Source organism: Canis lupus, chromosome 22 (genome assembly GCF_048164855.1).
Source record: "Canis lupus baileyi chromosome 22, mCanLup2.hap1, whole genome shotgun sequence".
Classification (NCBI taxonomy): Eukaryota; Metazoa; Chordata; class Mammalia; order Carnivora; family Canidae; genus Canis; species Canis lupus.
Window position 1 is genome coordinate 28,002,911 of NC_132859.1, and position 21,771 is coordinate 28,024,681.

Below are 21,771 nucleotides of genomic sequence, written 5' to 3' on the forward strand. Positions count from 1 at the left end.
GTAGACAGGGGTCATTATTAAAACTGAGCAAAGAAAAGCCAATGCTTAAGCTAGTTTGGGGAGTAATGGATAAGGGAAAGGAACAGCCATTATAGATGGCTTCTAGAACTTTGACAGGATATCTGGCCCTTTTACCCAGAAATACTATCTTTTTTAGCAAAAATTTGAGCAAAAATTTTTAAAAGCTACCTTTCCTTCCACAGATGTCAGTGTGGATCATAACCTTGACAGGGCACAATGGTAGTAATTCCATCAAAATTGATATCTCTATCTACACTCACCTCCAAAACTGACTAGGGATAAGAAGGATTGCTGTTGATCCTCCAGTGTTGATATTATTACCAAAGCTCTTGACAGTTTCAAGTTGCCACACTTTTTCCCCATTGCTTCTGGAGTGCCCTCCCTCCCCCTTCTCACCTGAGGACCTCCCTTCTACCATATCCTTTAATATGCAGCTTGATTGCGCCTCTTCTGTCCAAAGCCTTCTCCAGCTGTTAGTTACTTCCTTTGGTGTTCCATCACACTACCTGTCCTTCGGTGTGACATTCTGTGTCTACCTGTCTCCCTCCAAACTGCAAGTCTGTACACATTCTGAGGGTATACTTATGTCTGTATTCCTGGAGTTTCTCACAAGGTCATCACAGGAAAAGGAATCCAAGAACTGTTCTTATGAGAGAGTGCTCATAAGAATCTCTTAGAAATATTCTTGCACTCTTAGGAAGTAAAGCCGGGTGCCAGGATCAGAAGTTGGCTCAGTGGCTTCCCAAATTTGCTGCACATTGACATGACCTGAGGAGTTCCTTTAACAATCCAGATGTCTAGGCTGCACCCCACTGCAAAAAAAATCAGAATGGCCGAGAGTGGGAGCCAGGCATCCCCAAGGTGATTCCCATGTACAGCCAGGTTTGGCATCGACTGGTTAAGCTAATGTTTTATTGATAGGAAGTCAAATATACCTGCTGGGACATCTTCAAAGTGAACTTTTTAACCCAATCCTGGGGTCACGTGGCAAACTTAAGACTGTTCTAGGAACCAGCACTTGCCTCCAATTTAAGGAATGTATGTGCAGCAAGTTACTTGTATCAAACAAACAAAAAAGATGGGAGCAAGCTATTAGGTCATTGATTTGGTGAAACAGGGATGTTGTGTGAGGAACCACGATAAATTAGCATTTGGGCACTTGTTTGAGATTTACTGAGGTGCCAGAAATCCTGTGCAGGTATATGATTTATCATCACAGACATAAGTGACTAACCACAAAATTACACATGGGAAGTAAAACTCTAAAACCAGTCTATTATTTGCTGGAGCCAGAACCATCCCGGTTTCCTCTAAGTCTTTTTTCAACATAGATGAGCATGAATTTTTCTCCCAGAAAACTCCAACCTCAAGTAGGTTTCCCCCTGAACAGTTGAAAACTTATTTCCAGACTAGGTCCTGCACTTAAGCGGAACTGAGGTATTCACATTGTCCATGCCCAAGAGCCAATGACAGGGCATCACAGCCCCCTGCAGCTGTGCTATACTCTTGAGAAGCTCGGGGGATTTTAATTCCAGTGAAGTCAAACAGCAGCAACCGTTCCCAATCAACCTTTAGCCAAGACATATCAACCAAATCTTCTTAGTGATGCGAATGTTATTGCTAATCTTTCTTGGCTTAATTGGAGGGAGGAACAGTGTGAGGTTACAACAGACCTGAATCTTTGTCCAGATCATTTTGGGGAGTATAAGCCAAAGGCAACATCTGATATTGTACTGCCATCCCCATTGCCAAAAGGCACGGGACAGGGGTTGTCCATTAGGAAAGAAAGCCACCACCAGAAACAACTGCATCACACCTGGACAATGATTAAATACTACTATAATGCTTGAAATTTGCTGCAGCAAAGGAGAAGTTAAATAGAAAAACTAAGGTACATTCTATTTGGGATGATGGAAAAGATTTGGAAGCAGACTGTGGTGATGGCTGCACAACAGTGTGGATGTAATTCATGCCACTGAACTGTACACTTAAAAATTGTCAAAGTGGAACATTTTATGTTATGTATATTTTATTCCAATAAAATAACTAAAAGCAAAAAAAAAAAAAAAAAAAAAAAGCTAAAGGAAAAGAATCTTCCCTATATTCCTAAAATTGGCAGATATGTATTATCATGAAAGTATCATGCCAAGCAGTAAAACAATGAGCTACAACATACTGAACAAACCTCTCCTCACCGCCAACCTTCCATTGCTTTGTCCTTACCCGCCAACAGCCACAGTCCAGTCTATGCTAGATAATTAATTCATATGATGAATACCTGACCCAAAGATAATTAACATGGATTGGTAATTAGAGACCAAGATCCCACCCAAAGTAGGTAATTTGATGGTCCTCTGATGCAAGAAAATGGTTCTCTTTTCAGATTTTATTCTATACTATGGCCCGTTAGCAAAAGCTGAGAAAGAAACATAGACAAAGACATACAAGTAAGAGCACCGCAAGTCCAAAAACTCTTTTTGGATGTTTTCAAATGAATAAAAAATTAACTATTCTCATGAAATAGTAGACCCTCCCAATTAAACAGCACTTAAGAGTGTCAAACACTTGCATGCAGTACAGTCACAGATGTGCAGCAACAGTATAAATGTAGTCAATGTAATAATTTATAAATTGGCTCTGTATAAAGACTTTAGATTCTATTTTTTTAAATAAAAGAATAGAACTTTTTGGTTTTAAAGAGCCCATGTGGATTTCAATTTAATTTGGTCAGTCACTTTGTAGTGATAGTAATTAGGATTATTTACCTCTTAATAATAATATATATCATCTTTTCCCATAAAACATCGTCCTATATTCTGTTTCCTATCATCTATTCTTACTGGTTTTATATTAGGGATTTTTATATTAATGATGAAATTTTCAATGTATTAGAAATTCATGTATAAATCAGATCTCACTGAATTCATACCTACCAATATGTATTTTTCTGATGGATACATGACTAAGGAATATGAATACATAGTGAAGCCAAATTAAAATTACATGTTTATTATGTATAAAATCATAAATAAAATACTAAAATATAGCTGCAGAGTACAGCTGTTGCTAGAGCATATCCAGTCACCTATTTTGTAGTTGCCTCTTTCTTAACTCTAGTGTTTATTGTGGAATTTAATTCATTAGATAACAAACATGGACTATAAATATACATGCAAATTTCCAGCTGATATGAAGGGAAAAGTTGATAAATAATGCTACAGTATAACTTTAAAAACAGAACTAGTGAGCCTTGAGGCTATTTTTTAATCATTTATTTTTATTTATTCTGTAAAGACTATTTTCATTTGTATTGTTTTTTATATATATAAATACACTTGGGAGAGAAACAAACAGCATACTTATGAAAAATTTTGATGGGGACCAGCTTGTAACTGTTTAGAAATTGTATTGCTTTAAAGATGGACAATACTCACCATTCTATTATTTCTACAACTGAAAAAAACCCACAGATTCACATTATATTTATTAAAAACTAAACCTATCTCTCCAAAGAAGTAACAAGTCTCTCAAAAACAACTTTTTAGTTCACTTTGCACAAAGGGGTTTCGTCACTAAGAATTTACAGTACTGCAAGCAAAGGCATCTTCGTGGCTGGCATATGCCGCAGTTCAGTATATAAACCAAATCTTGGGGCATTCTCAATAGATTTGGGGAATCCAATTGTTTGGCCAACATCCAAGTATGAATGAATGTATATCTAATATACATGTAACATAACATTATACATGTTCACAGATAACATTTGTTCACCATAGAAAAGAATACCACACAATTTAACTCTAGTCTACCACAGTTTTCATCAGAAATTCTTTAAAACCCAGAGTTAGTGTGACACCTTTATCATTAACTCCTACAAAAGAGGAAAAAATGATATGGGAAGAGTAGTGGAAAAAAGGTAAGGAACGAAGATTTGGGTCTTGCTTCTTCCTTTTAAGAGCCTGCTGAGTGACCCTTTATAAGTCAAGCAGAATCAAGTTCTGCATCTATAAAGTGATGGAAAAGAATCTGATCATCTTTAAGACCACATAAATTCTCTGCCCTCAAATGCAATTTAAAAGAATCAAGTTCACTTTAAGGAGAACATAAAGATATAAGGAAATTTCTCACATGCCCCATTAGATGTTTATCTCTATATAAGAGACAGGTGTCAAACAAACAAATAAGAAAAAAAAAAGAAAGAAACCCACTAAGGCAAAGAGAAACTTTAACTCACCAGATTCCATCTGTTACATTTGAATTCATGCATAATTGATTATCCATGACTGGTAAGTTCTTTTCTCACTAGCCGACCACAGTTTTCTAAACATTAGGTATTAAATCACTACTAAAGTAGACTACATTTTAGAAACAGCAAGGGCAGAATAAGAATATTTTAAATGAAAAATTACATGCCGGTTAATAATAATACAGCTGACCTATGTTTAAGGGAGAGAAATTTTAATCATGTGCATATTAAATATTAATAGCCTATTCTGTTATTGTTATAATAAGGTTAAGTAGGCTTCTCCATGCTTAAGAAAAGAGGGAGAAGTAGGAATGCATAATGGTGCAAAAAGATACAGAGACGGGAGACAGACATAAGGAAAATGTGTCAACAATAAACAAGAGGAAATGAGAAAGAAGGAAAAGATGAAGGTGGAAACTAATCTCTATGTGTCATTATGACTGCCAGAGTACTGGCAAAGAAGCAGCATCCTTTTATTTCAATTTTAATCATTTCTGAATTTTAATACCCGGCTCCTTTTGTAATTCTCCTGGCATTCCCCATATGCCTCCATCCCAGCCAAAACACCAGTGTAAATTAAATGGCAGGCAACCACACCACTGATGTAGCCTCCCCAAAGAAACTACCAGGTGACCAAACGCAAAAAAAGGTATGTCTACTTTACATCCCTGAGGACCTGTGGCCAATTAACTGGCTGAATGTTCCCTACTTTCTTTAATTTTGAAAAGAAGGACAGTAGTTAGGTAATCTACAGATAGAGAATCATTAAAAAAAATAAAGCAAGCCAGTAGTAATACAATAATCAGTGACCATCAGGGCCTGGAAAAATGAGTTTGCTCTCACTGGCACTAAGGAGCATCACATGATTATTTAATTACAGCTCTAATTTTTGTCTCGTGGATGGCAACATATCAACAATTAATAGGGCAAATAGAGGAGACTGTTTTTAAAGAGACAGAATGTGCATGATAATGTAATAGGTCACACAGCAGTGCACCGCTTGAGGATTCCTTCCTTTTGTGGAACTAAATAAGACTATCTTGCAAATAGCTCCGTACAGGTCTCAAAAAGAAAATAAATTTAAAAAGCAAGAGTGTTTTTTAGATAACTTTCATCGAACTTTTCAGAATGCTTTAGATGCATTCCTATTGCAAATCTAGCATCATTTGTAAGGAATGGAGTGAAATCTTTAACAAAGATTAATATAAATACCCTAAATCTTAATATATTTTTTAAGCAATGTATAAAGCTACAATGAAAATTTTCTTTTTAAGCAATAATCATGACAGATATTTATTCAGTGGGATCCAGAAAAAAAAAAATTCCTCATTTTAATAAAGAACAGGTAGAGGTCAATCAGCCATGGGCCACTAGTCTGTAGTATTGTTGGTCCTGTGATATCAGGAAGACCATTATATAGGTGACCTACCTAACTGCAAAGTCCTTAGGGGAGGGCTTTCTGTTGACTCTAGTACAGTTTGTTACTACACCAACCACCCAAGGACCATGAACCTAAACTGAAATTCTTCACCTAATCCTGAAGGTCAATGAGGATAAATATTGTCAAAAAATGACAGAGCACATAGTTAAAGAAGAAAAACATTCAATTATCCAGAAAACTGGGACATGTATAGATTAAGTGTTCAGATAACCCCAGCAAAAACAGAAAATTAGAGAAAAAAGTCTCTTTTCCCATTAAATCATTATCAGCACAAGCAAAAGTCACTATTTTATCATTAGTTTAGCAAATCTTTCATGAGTGCACAAAATGCAAGGTGCAAAGGATGCTAACTGTGAACTTTCTCCTGTTTTACAGAACACAGACATGTATCTTACACTGAATTTCTTTTCTGTGGTCTTTTAATACCTTGTAGAAATAAACAGTAGCAGCTACAAATTTATAAAGTGGAAATATTAGTGTACTTTAAGGTGTTATATATTAATATGTTACAAGGTCTGCACATCCAAATTAACCAGGGAAATTCAAATAGTTAACCAATTTAGTAGCACTGGTCTGAGTAAGGCTAAGTCCAGCTTTAAGCTCTAGTGCCAGTCACCTTTGTTCTTCCGCCATGCCAGAAGCCAAAGCAAAAACCAGGGCTGAGGTTTGGAAAAGGAAATAGACTTAGAACTACCTCTGTGATCAATTGCTCAAATGTATCTTAAATATTAGGTTACAGAGAATTTTAAGAAAATATAACTTGGCTAAAGAAAAAACACAAACCAGTGACTAAAATCATTCTACAAAAAAGTAGTGTAAAGAGGTGCTAAATCAACTCAATACGGTTTTAATGGCTTATGTTGGCCAAAGTCATCAGAATATAAGAAAATGTAGGCATCTCAAAATACAATGTGGGGAAGCTAAAACTGCTGAGGGGCAATGATTTCTAATGCCACTGGCAAAAGTGACCAAGTCAATAATAATTACAAATTAAGGAGAAAAGGAAAAAAAAAAAAAAGGCAAGGAGAAAATTGTACATCCCATGAAAAGTTTTAAAATTCTATTGCTGTAGAAAACATTTTGAGGATTCTGGACCAAAAATCTGACTCTATACGTTCTAAAAGAATATTTTTAAAAGAGTCTAGCAAGCAGCAGCTTGTATGTAAGAGTATACATCATTCTTTTTTAATATGACTGTTAATATACAGTTAACATGTCTCCGAAAAAGGTTGTAATTAACTGTCTACTGCTCTAATAACACTAATAAGCATACAGTATTATTAAAATACAATGACTCCATACAAAGTAAGGCTGTCATTTTTTTTAACTTTTAAGATAATGTTCTAAATTGTTTTTGAGTCCTCTTAAACCACCCAAAAGAAACCTCACCTCTAAGATTTTTTTTTTAAAAGAATAGTTATTAAAATATTGTTCTTTCCTTCCGCAGTCTGGAGAAATCTGTCTAACATTAAACAGGATGTCCAGGTATCATTTCAGGTGGTGAAAATACAACAGAAAAACACCTGGATTATATGATCAATTCTATGTATTCTTTTAAAATTTAGAACTATAAGCAGTTTAATTTAGTTCTTCATTCACTGGTAAAATGTATCAGTGAATGGGGAAAGGTCTGCTCTATCAAGAATCACATAGCCCTCTTGTTAATCCCCAGTGATTTCCATCGTCTGGTTCACTGGAACAGGAAAACTCAACTGCATTCAACATCAAACAGCTAATTATGGATACGCTATATTCAAGACTATTTCCATTTCAAAAGATATCTGCATAGACTGGGTTCTATTTTACTTATAATAATTATCACAATAAAATATTTATAACACAAAATCTCTTTTACCTGAAAGTCCTTAACATTATAAACATTAAAAGGCCAAATTGTCATTCACATGCTCTTAACGGCATATCTGAAACCATTGAGCAAGACCAGAAAGGAACCTCCAGCAATCAACTCTACTGTATGCCTGGCTTCCTGGAAAACAGCATCTAAAGAATTCCCTCTCAAACAGATTACTACCTTATCTTTAAATATCTCAAGGAAAGAGGGTCTAATAATTTCTCCTGGGAGCTGCCTACCATATTTCACCACCCAAAGAAGAATGCCCACTGAAGAATTCTTGTTAGTATTTGGTCCCAAATCATCTCCAGCTGAGAAAAAGCAACATCCCAACACAGAGGTCTTCCCCCCCGAACACTAAATGCCTGTCTCTCCTCCCTGTGGCTGTAGCCCTGCTGCTCCATATGAAACTGATAGGAACTTTTTTGGCACTTACCCTCCAAATATCAGAGGCTGCTCTCCAAATCTAGCCCTATAGGAGAGCTCTCAAAAACTAGTCTTTGATGAGGTGACAATGACGAAGTTCTCTCTGGCACTGCTAGCAAGGCAGAAGCATCCCCAAATGAGGTGTTACCAGTTGCCTGTGAAGCAGCTGGACCATTACTGCAGTTCTGAGGGTGCGTCACAAATCAGGTCATAGCTCTGGGTAGAGTCCACCCACTTCACCCGGTACAACGCCCTCCATTTCCTGCACACCTGGGGGGAAGGGGTACAGAGAAGGGGGGGGGGCGGCTAGTGCAGGTCCACAGACGTTCTAGTAAAGGCACGACCAGGTGCAGCCTGACATCTGCTTCTTCTGCAAGCATTTCAGTTTCATTTGGGGGACCTGCACCCCGAGGTACTCAAAATTTTGTGCAACAATAAACGGGCTCTAAAATGAGTGATGAGTGTAATAAAATATTGGACAGTTAAATGTTTTATCCAGCAAGATCTTTCCTCCACTGGAAACTGAACCAACTCTTAATTTTTGATTACAAGATACTTCACTACCAAATGTCAAATAACTGGACTGAATAAATTTCAGCAGAATCTAGGGACCTAAGTGCTGAGGTACCAGTTAACTAATTTTCATCTCTCATAACTAAACTAGATCATCACACAAACTGAATTACATCCTTGAAAGTCCATTGAAAGAGGTGATGAGAATTTCTATTATGAACCTTCAGACAGCAACAACTGTGGAAGTGATACAGAATAACTTGAAAGAATAAAAATAGGCCAATATGCTGGAGAAATGCTCTGCTACTAAATCTCACCCTGAATATATATACACACAATCTGTATCTATTTACTCTCGAATGAAATATCTGATCTTAAAAAAGACTTTAAAAAAATAAACAGCAAAAGGTACCATTGGCATAAGTTCAAAAGTACTAAATAATGTGTGTTAATGTGTTGATCACACTCTATGAAGACATCAAGTTTAAATAGACTTACCATTGAGAATTGCACTTAGGAACGATATATAAATTACCATAGTAGACACTTTTTCTTTGGTGTACTGAAGAAGAACCTTGTGTAACAGATTTGATTTATATACTGTATTAAGACCCCATTCTGCTTTGATGTCAATGGAATATGTGATTAGAAACTGACAACTGTGTGTAGATGATGGTGTAAGAGCTACTTATAGAATGTAAGTGAAAATAAGCATTTTTTTTCCCAGTTAAACCTAAGTTTTGGAATTCAACTTTCACAGTATTTTGATGTTTCCAGGAGGCTCAAAAAAGAAGGGACTTTTAATTTAAGAAGGAAAAAAACATGCATTTGTATCATAAGAAAGCTGAAATCTCACTTAAGATTGGCAGATTAACAAGAGGACAAAGGGGGCAAGAATATTTTCAGAGGAAAGCTAACAGTATCTATCAATCAATCAATCAATCAATCAATCGATGAGCCCCACTTTGTACTCATGTTAGCAGATCTCCATTAACAACAAACATTCAATCTAAGCCTTGGAAGGTACCACACTTTATCGAAGTTATTCTCTAATCAGATAATTTAATCTATTTAGAACTTTGCAGAAAGCTAATTTAGCAAACACACATTTCAAGGTGTTTGAACATATTTGTCCCGAGGTTGCTCTAAGATGACTATTTTAAGTGGCCTGCAGACTCTTTTGGGGTTTTGATGTTACAGTTGAGATATGTAAAGTAAAAGTGCATAGCATTTCTTTCAACTGGTTCTCACACGACAGAAATAAGAAGATGGTATTACTCTTCTTTAAAGTTTTGCCACTGGTAAGTGATAAGAAAAACTCCGCTCGACCCCTACCCCCAACCGGGAAGAGTCTGAAGCCCTGGATTACAGTACAGGTAGATATTAAAATGGAGACAGAGCCGTTATTTAGTGGTGACAGGAATATAAATACGTGCACTAACCTATAAACTGGTATTTACTTCAGGAAGGTAAGTAATATTTTTCCTCTGATTGCTGAGCTGTCAGTTTAATGCAGCGTAAATAAACAGTAGGTGCCTGCTAGCTCGAAGTAGGAAGTGTTCATTCCACACGAGGAACAGATTACTGAAGCCTGATGCTCATCATGCTGAAACATAACTTTCATTTTACCAGAAAATACACCCTACCGTGGATGATTCTTCGTGCCTGATCTATTAATTAACTTAACTCTGTTCTGTCAAAAGGTAAACCAATTTGTTAAATTCACCCCAGAGTTTTGGAGTTTGAAAACCAAATCAATTTGAAAAGCAAAGAGTTATGACTATCCTGTAATCTGATCACAAATGCTAAAAATGAATACTAAATATAATAAGCATAAACCATACAAAACTAAAGCAAAGCACATATTTAAATATAGACTTTAATAATCCGAGTTACCAAATTTGCTCAAAAATCTTCCTCCTTTGCCAATTAAAAACAACTGGCACCTTTAATATTTCACAACCTTGTGCTCCTTAGGTCCGTTCAGTATGTATGCTTACTCTGCTGTCTGAAATATCTAAAAGTAAACCATTCATAAAAATAAAATCACACTCTTTAATTCTAATAGAAATATTACTGAACTCTCCTGAAAAAGGTGGCAAGTTTGAAGATCAAATGATGATACCCTTCCTCACAGCATTCATGTAAAACGTGGGTTTCTTCCCATTTTCTATATACCACAAAGCTATGACGGTATATAGTGCAACTAATTTTTTCCTTATACACAAGTATTAAGCAAAATCTTTCACGGCATTATTTAAAGTGGGAACTCATCTAAAAAAGGACAGAAGGCAACTTGGGGAGATTTCTATTTAAAACATGGGCAAATTCTGCTAGTAAACAATGGGCTGTAAAGGAAGAAGAAGGGCTTAAAAAATAATATTTTTGCATTCGATAACAACCTGCCTAGACATGGTCTGAAGATTGATTCAGTCATATGCATTTATTTTATATACTTCATCAATCCCAAGTACTAATGTAAGAGTCATTCAAGACAACACGTCTTGGAAGAAATGATTTGTTTGTGTAAAGGGCATATCAATGTATGGCCCTCTTGGAAATTTACAGAGCAGATGAAAAACCACTAGAGTGCTTTATAGAGTCCCTGCTGTATATCCATGTTGTGTTTAGCTTAATAGTGTTTGTAACCAAAAGATTTTTACAATAATGAGGAACAGGTGCCTGTCACCTGACCTTTTAGGCCTAATTTGCAATCCACAACCTGTCACATGAAAAAATAATTGAAAATCTCCTTCAGATATTTCAGTCTTTGCTAATTTAATGTAGCCTTTCTTAACCATCACTCAGCATACCATAGCTCATTCAGTCACAGGTTCCTATAGCTGGCAACAGACTTCTCTGCAGAAATAAACCAATACTCACTCGTTTTGTTGTTGTTCTTGTTTAAGATGCTGGGAGACAAAAGAACTACTTTTGTAGATTATCAACCAAAGAACATATTAATTTATTACAACAACTAAACAAAAGGCATTCCTTGTGAATACTTTTACATACAAAGAACTATTATTTATTACATATTTCAGCTTGTGGGAAAATGAGGAATGCATTGATTCTGGAAATAACTATTCAGACTTTTGAAAGTTCTTTAGGTCTTCTTTCTCTATCCCTTTTTTTCCCTTTCTCTCCCTCTTGCTCTCCCCACCCCCACCCCCACACAGATTTTTAAGGCACTAGTTAGTACTTTAGGAGGGAAATCCTTATCTGTTCTTATTTCACCCATCATTTGTACTCATTATTCAGAAAGGAATACAAAATTGAACAGTGATTGTTTCTCTTGTATAATCTTGTTACATGTAGCCATACTTAAATTTAACAATGCTTTGTATTTTATGGCTACTGTTTACATATTATGTATTACATATGACTGAACAGCTCTACATTTAAAATATTGTTTCCATTAGAAAAACTATGAAGTAATAAGTGTCAAATGGAGATGAAAAATAAACATGCCTGTTACATTTATAAAATGCAGAGTCACTTAAAATGTGCACAAATAGGATACGTATTTTGCTACTGTTACGTTTTACATAGTATACACTAGGTCTAAAGTGTATTTAACAATGTGCCTAACCAAGTTAATTAAAGTACTTATGTCTGGTGACTGTGTTAAACACTTGGAGAGGTAGTGAAAGATACAGCCAGTTACTTCTGCTAACTAAAGTTGAAATTATGCACTTATTATAACCTTTTCTAACAATGTGAGAAAAACAGAGTAAATATATTAAATTTGTTTCACAACAGATGCTTAGGTTGTTAATATTTAAGATGCCTATTCATGCTATTCCTGTCTGCACATTTGTCAAAAATGTAAGCTTGAATGCTAATGTTTGCCAGCAGACTGGAGCAGCCAGTATATGAATGTACTACTGTTCCACTAAAATAATATGCAATAGAAATAAAGGACTGCTGCTAAATCATAGCATTAGTACCCCACAGCCGATTAAAGGTTTTTAGAGCAAACACCTCAAACCTTGGCTTTTTCCAGCCTTAAAGTACGGTTGTTGTTGTTGTTGTTTGCTTTTGCAGCTACGTTTTACTATAGAATAAATCTTACATTCCTGACACCTCAGAAAAATCCACTTTAGATAGGGTGTAAATTTCAATAAAGTTTCAATCGCACGCGTTACTCCCTCAGTAAGTCGATTTTAGGGACTGCTGAGGACAAAACCTGACACCTACCAGTCGCCTTTCACTTGTTTCTTACCCCTCCTCTGTTCCTCTTGGAAAAGTCAGGTCTCCTGGCCTCCAAGGATGCAAGCAGGGAACCCCAGCCAGTCCGGGTAGAACGGTTCTCTCCTGAGAATAGGACGTCTTTTTTTTTTTTTTTTTTTTTTTTTAATTTTCCCTGTCTCTGATACAACCACGTAGAGTCCAAGTCTTACAACAATTGCCTGGAAATCTGGAATGCCGCGGAGAAAGTTCGCCGAGGAAGGGCGCAGAGGTCAAAGCTGCCAACCAGGGCACTTTTACGAGGCGATCCTGTGGTTGACACTAGTACGTGAGACTTGCAACGCCCCAGAGGAGGTCGGGGTCAAGATCTCCAGCAAAAGCCCTGAGATCCTCTCCTCCTTCTGGGGGGTCATCCCAAGAGTCACGCCCGGTGCATGTCCCCGGTGGGCGCGTGTGGCTCCCCGCACCTGCCACCTGCCACCTGCCTGCTTCGTCCCCCTTACGGTGGTTGCCCAAACCCACGCGCCGCCGCCCCGGGAGCCTCCGCAGGGAAGCGCCCGGAGAAGGCCGCCACGCTCGGGTCGGGACCGCAGGAGGGAGACACGGTGCGGACCCTGAGGCCGCACCTGCGATGTGTCAGCCCCGCTCAGAGGGCAGCGCCTCTTCCTGCCTTCCAGCCCTCCTTCAAACCTGCAGTCGCTCCGGGAGCCCCTGCGGGCCCACCTCACTACCTCCGGCGGGGACTCCAAGGCGGAGTGCCGCGGCTTTCAAAATCCCGGCTCCAACTTGAGCGCCCGGCGCCGAGCGTCCCCGGGATGGAGAAGTTGCCACCAACTTCCTAGGCCCCTCTCGGCCGCCGCTCCCAGGCAGCCGCGCGGGCGGGGGGCGGAGGAGGAAGGAGAAGGACCGGGCAAGGATGCTGAGCTCACTTGCGATCGGCGGGGACCGTCCCCGCTCCCCCAGCCTACTCTGCCGGGCACCTCTCTGCCAACCCAGCTCCGGGGCGCACGGAGAGGCTTCCTCTCCCTTTTCCCGTCGGCCTCCTTCGCTCTTTGCGGCTCCCCCTTTTCTCTCCGAAGAGCGGTCATACGGAGGACCTGAGGGAGTTTGTCCAGCCTGGGTCTGTCGGGCAGGTGTGTCAGGGTGCCCACACCCTGAGAGGGAATGAATGGCATCTCCGAGCCCCCCGTCCCGGGTGCTCTCCCACGCTCTCCCCGCCCGCCCCTCCGGGGTCCGGCCGCGCACGCGAGAAGGGAAGGGGCTCGGGGGACCCCGGCCGCCAGACGTCGGCGGGAGGGCACCGCGCAGCCCGGCAAGGGGCGCCGGGGGTGGGCGCCACCGAGAAGTTTGGATCGATTCCGAAAACAGAGAGACAGAGATTCGAGAGCAAGAATACGGGGCGGGGGGGGGGGGGGTGGAAAGGGAGGCAAAGGAGCAGCACTCACTCAGGCATGGGCGCTGGGGGCGGCGGTGGCTGTCGAGTGCGGGCCCGCGACCCGGAGCAGCTCCCCGGGCGGGCGCGCCGGCGTCGGACTTCCGAGGCGGCGGCTTCTGCCTCCTGTGCCGCCGCCGCCGGAGCTGCGGCTGCCGCGGAAGTTAATTGCAACTTGACTTCAAGTTGTCTTCTTTCCCCATCCGAAGTGGGCGTTTAAAGGGGAGAGCGAGACGAGGAGCGAGCTGGCGGGCGCGCGGGGCCGAGGGAAGGAAGGGGGAGGGAGGGGATGTTAACGGGGGGAGGGGAGGGGGAGGGGGCGGCGGGGGCGGGAGGGGGAAGGGGCCGGCGGGAGCTGCTCTCGGCTCGGCGGCCGCCGCGCCCGCAGTCTGGAGGCGCACCGGAGCGGCCGGGGCGCCCCCCGCGGGAGCCCGCAGCCCCCCGGGGCGCGCATCCAGCCGCGGCTGCTCCGGCCCCGCGCGCCGCGCCCCGGGGCTCGGCGGACCCCGCGCCGCCGCCGCTCCCGAGCTGGTGCGAGCGGGCTGGCCGGCGGGGCGGCGAGGGCCCGGCCCGCCTCCCCAGCGCCCGCCCCGGCTTCTCCCCCTGGCGGCGGAGGAGCCTCGGCGGCCGCCGGCTGCACGGAGCGCTGGAGCCCGAGCCGAGCCGAGCCCGAGCCCCAGCCCGAGCCGCCGCCGCCGCCGCCGCCGCCGCCGCCGCCAACGCCGCGCTCGGCTCCCAGGCTCCCTCCCCGCGCGCCGGCCGGGGTGTGGGGGGCGGCGGGCCGGAGGGACGAGGGCGGGCGAGAGGCGCGCGCCGGGATTGGCGCCGAAGACCGGACCCTCGGCCGCTGGGGGTAAGTGTGGGCGCCCGGGAGTGCGCGGAGGGGTGCGCGGCGCGGTTCTCGACGCCCGCCGACCCTGCCCCCTCACCTCTCCCGGGCCCCCACCACGCGCACCCCTCCTCTTGCCGCCTGCGGCTTCCTCTTGTTGTTCGTTGTTTGGCTGAGCTTTTTTTTGGGGGGGGGGGGAAGCGGGCGAATGCAGTGTGTGTGCCAGGGGAGGAGGAAGTCAGGTGAGCGGGCCCTACGCACCCCCCACCCCCAAACCCAGCCCGCGTGGGGTGTATCGCTCCCCACTAGGGGCATGTGGGCCAGTTTTTTTTTTTTTTCTCTCGTTCATGTTCGGTGGAGACGATCTCTCCTTCGGGGGCCTCCTCCCCTCTCAGTCTGCACGGTCCATCTCCCTCCACCCTGGCCCCGCCCCTCTCTGCACCCCATCCAGGAGTGCTGCACCCCAACTGAGGAGCACGTGGTGGAAGGAGAAGGCGGGGTTGCTCTTGCAGACCCCAACCCGCGCCCCTGCCCGGTTGTTTAAGCAGTAGCCTTCTGTCGGCCGCTTCTTTAAAATCCGCAGGGAAAAGACCCCTAAACTGAGGTCCAGTTTCTCCAAGAAGCTGGAAGCAAAGGAGGAGGCAAGTGATGAGACTGTAGTGACAGGGGGGCTCGCGGAGAAGAGGGGCAAGGGAGCCTTTCCAGAAGGTGAATGAAACTTCAAAAACCTCTACAACGGCAGAGTGACTTGGAGGTTCAGGACCCCAGGCTGAGGAGAAAAGGAGAACTCCATCAACTTTGCCCCTCTCATCCAGCCATCCTCCACCCCCCCACCCCCACCCCCACCCCCACCCCCACCCCCCACCACCCCCACCCAGCTCCTAGGAAGCAAACAGGTCTTTTGTTTTGTGTTCTGTCGTCTTTGGGAAATTTGCATTGAGTATGACAACAGAAAATTACTACTGTTTACTCGAAGTTAAGGGGATTACAGAAAGGAAACATAGTCTACTTTTTTTCCCCCCTTCGGTGTGTGTGTAGTTGTTAGGTTCATAGCTTGAACTGCAAAACGTCAGTTTGTAACAATAAGGACTGTAGAGCCTCCTCGGTGTATTTTTAGAAGCTGCACTTTCTTGAGTTCCTTTCACACAAGGCTTGCTCTCTCATTAAGTCCCCATACATAATTGTATTTAGAGAGAAGGAAACTATGGAAGCAGGAGGGAGATTGCTAAGATCTCCATCCCGCCAGCGCAGAGCACTGTTTGCAGTGAAGTTCCTGGAAAGTGACTGTGGGCTGAGAATTCAGTTTTTCCTAAAAGCTCTGTTAGGTCCTCTTCTGTCAGATGTCTATGAATAAAGCACGCTGGGAAAATCCTCCTATTCGTGCAGTCTTATTTTATCTTTTACACAGTGGTTGATTCTACTTTCAAGTCCTGGTAACAGCACATCAACTGTGCTGTATTTTTGTGTGGTTTTTCTAAATAAAGGAGGATAGCGCTTGTATTCATGCTGCTTTCTGATATGCCAGTTCTTTCCTATCAGTGGTATTGGATTCCCTGGATTGTCCATCTTTTTCAGTTGTCATTTTATGCAGAGACCATAATTCCAAAGATATAAGAATATAAAAAGTTTATGAATTAGTGTTATTTTAGAGAACTAGCCCCTGGTTTCTAAGGTGGAAGTGCCCACCTCAACTCCTGGTTCTGTAAAGCAAAACAATAAGGTATAAATGCCATGGGCAAAACAAAATACAAGTTTTCCTTCCTGGACCACTTTCTGCATCCATAGGACCCAAGAGACACAAAATCTCCTGCCTTAATTTACCAAAATGCTGAATTGCCTAACCAGTACCAATATCCATCTGGGAATGACATCAGGTTTGGAATGGAAAGAATAAATTCTCAGTCTTTAATTACTGCTTATTAGCAATTTCTTATAGCAGGCAGCTGATTCTCCAATTCTGAAAGGCTGAAATGAAGCTTAACAGAAATTGAAATTAAAAAAAAAAAAAAGAGGAGGGATTGTTCTTTTCTCCCTTACACACTCTTACACACTCATTTATTCCCCAGAGTTATCAAGTAAGTCCCCTGAATCGAAAGTGTGATATGCTCCCCTGCGTTAAACCAAGGGAACATTTTGCCCCAACCTTTTGAATTTGCTTTTTTTCCCCTAAATAGTCTTGAACAGAGAGCTCACAGGCTCTATTATAATACAGAATTATGTAATGATGCGTACAGTGCATTAAGTAACATAACTTGATAAACTCTTTTGTAAACCCTGCCCCCTGGCACATAGTAGGAATACATTAAATACTTACTGAATTAAGATGTTAATGAAATATTGTAATTGGCCACAAATTCAATAGTACTAGGGTAAGCCTTTTTTTTTTTTTTTTTCCAGAAGAAAAAGATATTTTGCCTGAAAGTTATTAGGGTAATATATTTCTGCTTCTAGATTTTTTTTTTAACAAGTGCAAATCTGATTTAAATGGTTGAAAGACAAGTAAATCGGAGACATAGCAAATGGTCAATAATAGTAACTAGTGTCAAAAGCTGATTATTTTCCCAGGAGGATAAACCACAAATATTGCCTACTAAATAGTGTGAGAAAGATGCCAAGGAGGGATAAAACAGTATTGGCCTTCAAGGAATTTGTTTGGTGGCAAGATGACATCAAAATGTGAAAAGACAACTTAATGGATCAGTAAATGGATGGAATCAAAAGAATATGTGAGAAAATACTTTTTTTTCTCTTGTAGACCAGAGGAAATAGACACCCTGATGGATGTCTGGTTGGAATGTATTTTTGAACTTAATTTGTCCAGTCAAACCTTCAGGGGGTATCAAGGCAAGCATAGGGAGTGAGGGGGAACTCACCACTTACCTACATAAAGGCATTTTATCTACAGAATAGTTACCACAGGGTAAATAAAGCTTGATTGCATACCGCGTGTATAAATAAAGAGAATCCTAAGTAATTCATTCCATCTTTATATACTTCATTACATTTTTAAAAATTGAACAAGACTGATCAATGCAGACTTCCCTCAAACTTTCTACCCTAAAACTCCTAAATCCTATAAACCCTAAAACTTCCAACCTCTAGTCTTAGTTCTGCCAAACAGAGCAAATCTGTTATGTTAGTCAGGAGAGGCTATCTTATGCCAGGATAACAAACAGTTCCAGCGTTTGATTATCTACAATGACAAAAATTGTTTTCCAGGTTGTGGTGAGTCCGCTGCAAGTCAGTTGATCTGTTCCATGTCTCCTCAATCAGGATTCCAGACTGATAGAACAGTTGCCATCTTGAATGTTTTACGTTGCTATGGGGAGAATAAAGATTACTCCAGAGGGTGTCAGGCTGGCATTTAAATCCTATGGCCAGAAGTGGCACACATCATTTGGACTTCAACCTAATTGGCCAGGACTAGTGGCATGGCTTCATTGAATCATCACAGTGAGGCCACATCGTGCTGCCTACCTCGTGCCCCAAAGTAGAGAGCTATGCTGCACGACTTTTAAGGACTAACATACTCTTAGTGACTCTTTGCGCCAATATTCTCTAGGTAAGTGATCCCACCCTGCTCCTTCGTGGCCTAAATGTTCCATTCTTCAGGGTAAGCGCCAGAGAGGCCATCAAATTATAGGGAGACGTGCATGCTGTGACTTCTCTTTGAATGAAGTACTACAGCCCCATATCCCTTCCCCCCAAATTGTGGCACCCTATCAATTTTAAGCCACTCTATATGTATTTCCTAATATTGTATGTATTTTATTTTTTCAAGGCTTGTTTTCCGAGAAAGGGTGCCATGAACAGGAACTTTTAAGAAGTGTTATCTGGGGGGAAAAAATGTTATCTGAAAATGTCATGATTATTATCAAATTTTGAAATTTTGTCTTGAGTAGTTACTTCCCTTATTTTAAATATCAAAATTTTGCAACACAAATAAAAAACTCTCTTGGAAGTATTCATTCATTCATTCACTTATGCATCTTTTTGTTCATTCAATAAATAACTCATTTACTGATGCCAGATACTCTATTAAGGACCGTGTTTATGGAGATAATTAAGAGTTTTTTTCAAGAAATACGTTTTCCAGTTGGGCACACAGAAAGAAAAGTCATTGCAATGCTAGTAGAGGCACAAAGTGCTATGGGAACACTTGGGAAGAAGCAAATAACTCTGCTGGATTTAGGAAAGTTCTATAGTAGACTTGAACCAAGTCCTGAGGAAAAGTGAGACTCTTCTCTGCAGAAGGAGGATAGAGGATATTTCAGGCAGTGAGACCAGTATGAGTAAAGGCACTTAGGATGTCCATCCCAGGACCCTAAGATCATGACCTGAGCCAAAATCAAGAATCCATTGCTTAATGGACTGAGCCACCCAGGTGCCCCAGGTCTTCAAATTGCTAAGGAGAAGTTGCTAATTTGGTTTTATATGAAAAATTGAAATATTAAATGTTGAGAACTTACCCACATTTCAAAGTACACATGTGGGGTGAAAACCTGTACAGATAAAAATCAGCTTAAAGACCAACAATCAAATGTCTCCTACTACATGAGATAGGGAGTCATTAAAAATTGTAAGGATGGGGGTAATACTGTCAGAACTCTTTAGAAAGTTCACTTTGAGAGGATCTGGCTGGCTCAGTTGGTGAAGCATGTGACTTTTGATCTCAGAGTTGTGGGTTCAAGCCCCATGCTGGGAGTACTTAAAAATCTTAAAAATAATAGATCTCTCTGGTGGCATAGTGGAAAGGAAAAGTCTGGAGGCTATAGCTCATACTCCATCATATCGTTTGAGGATGATGCAAAGCCCTTAATAGCACCACCCTTTTTATAATATACAACTTTTCATGTGTATAGGGGGCACTTGATAAATATTTCCAGAGCTAATGGATGAAAGAGAAGCTAAAGTTTTAGAAGGAGGGCACACTTTTTGACGGCTCCTTATGCCATATGCTTCCTTTGTTAGACTGTTAATTTTTCAAGAGCACAATGATCTTATATTGATCATATGTAATTTTTCTCTCTGTGGTAAATATTATTGGTTTTTAAAAATGCATAAATCATTTAGAGTAGGACATAAAGATCAGCACAGCATCAGAATATTATCTAGGACTAAGCATACTGATCCTACCTTGTAAAGGAATACCAGCTAAACACATGATTCTTGTACTAGGCCCTAAAAGTCCATACTCCCAGGCTTTGTAAAACTACACTAGACCCTTTTGTATAGCTTATGCATATTTTTAGTGAAGGCCAAACACTATATAGTATTTTATATATAATATATATAAAATACATATATATAATGTATATGTATCTGTATATATAATATATTATGTATTTTATATATTATGTGTATATAATACATATATAATTATACACGCACAAAATATATATATATATACAGGGGCACATCCATATTCTTAAAGCCACTCAATTCATTGGACAATCAAGTCTTTAAATTCTTAGCAATTTGGCTTTACAAATTGAAATTTTTTAATTCAACTTTCTTAAGATATAATTTATGGACAATAAAACCCATCCATTTTATGTGTTCCATGAGTTTTGAATACAAAGAAGAAACATGAGCAGATTATAATATTTTAAGTGAACTTCAGAGAAAAAAATATATATATATATTTAGACAAAATGTATATACATGTAGGCAAAACAGCCTTAGGTGTCCAACCACCTGGATTCTAATCCAGATTCAACTACTTACTAGCACGACCTTGATCAAGTCTCTTAGTTTTCTGCCTCAACTTCCTCATCCATATGGTGGGGATTATAATTGTATTTACCTCCTGGAGTTAGCAAATGCCAGTGCTTCAACACAGTTAGTAGTCAATAAAGACTATGTTTTCTTTTGTTAATGTTGTTGTTGTCATTATTATTCTAATAGAGAGGAAGTCCTGGGATGTAAACAGGAATAGAAAGTGAATTGACTGGAATGTAAGTGGAGTAGAAAGAAGCAAGTACTCCTGGGTGACTTGCTGTAGTGCCAAGGGGACTCAAAGCCAGAGAAGAATTATGGCCTCTATTTCTGGAATATTTATTTTTTACTGAAAGATTTTGGAAGAAATTATTTTTCTATTAAAACAGCTACACACATAGTGGAATGCTTTCTCTCTTTTATAACTTTTGTGGAAATGTTTGCCAAGTCCAGAACATATTCACTAGTAACATTTATGTTAAAATTGTTAAAGCACCTCCTATTTTTATATACTATGAACGCTGCCCAAATGTAGAATCTTTGCCATTAGTAAATGTTTATATTTTAGATGAAAAATTTGTTGGAGTAGGGAAAAACGTAATGGGACATGACCTTGGGGAGATCAAGTCACCAGGAAGAAAAGAGAACTGGACTCTCGTTCTGATTCTATAACTATTTTTGTTGATGTCAACAAACATCAAGATGGGGAATCTTTGTTCTTTTCATTCCGAATTCCCACATCCTGGTAGATCTCAAACTTTAGTGTGTATAGGAATTAAATAGAATGCTTTTTTAAAATGCAGATTCCTTGGCTCCATGTCCATAAATTCAGATTTGGTAGAAATAAAGCAGAGATCCAGTGATCCATATGAATTCAGGAAACTTGGGTTGAAAGAGGCAGAAATCCAAATCATAAATGAAAGTTTTGTTTCACTTTTTATCCGACTCTCATCAACATATACACACATAAGTTGGAAAATACAGTGTAAGAAGTGCTTAAGGCATAGTTAGATCTATCTGCTCAAATGTCACCAACTATCTATGTTTCTGCTTTCTTCTGTGTCAACTTCTGTTTTAACTTTATTCTTAGTCTAGTTTTCCC

The 21,771-nt window shown here is 40.7% G+C and overlaps 2 protein-coding genes across 16 annotated transcripts in view; one reads left to right on the forward strand and one right to left on the reverse strand.

The window, feature by feature from the left end:
* SATB1 (SATB homeobox 1) overlaps positions 1 to 14,295 on the reverse strand; it is a 101,518-nt gene extending 87,223 nt beyond the window's left edge. The window contains exon 1 of one of the 3 annotated variants that reach the window (XM_072792903.1): positions 14,136 to 14,295. The gene's annotated coding sequence lies outside the window, so the exon portion shown is untranslated. Of the gene's footprint in view, positions 1 to 7,996; positions 8,133 to 12,699; positions 12,721 to 14,135 lie in introns of those variants that run through there. The other 2 variants (XM_072792906.1, XM_072792905.1) reach the window with 2 other exon arrangements.
* Positions 1 to 21,771, forward strand: part of LOC140614087 (uncharacterized) — a 53,697-nt gene that overhangs the window by 6,402 nt on the left and 25,524 nt on the right. For 6 of the 13 annotated variants that reach the window (XR_012014981.1, XM_072792915.1, XM_072792916.1 and 3 more), the window contains exons 1-2: positions 14,842 to 14,975; positions 18,171 to 18,513. The exons of 3 other annotated variants lie outside the window; for them this stretch is intronic. The gene's annotated coding sequence lies outside the window, so the exon portion shown is untranslated. Of the gene's footprint in view, positions 1 to 14,841; positions 14,976 to 15,871; positions 17,678 to 18,170; positions 18,514 to 21,771 lie in introns of those variants that run through there. 4 more of the 13 variants (XM_072792912.1, XM_072792914.1, XM_072792920.1 and 1 more) reach the window with 4 other exon arrangements.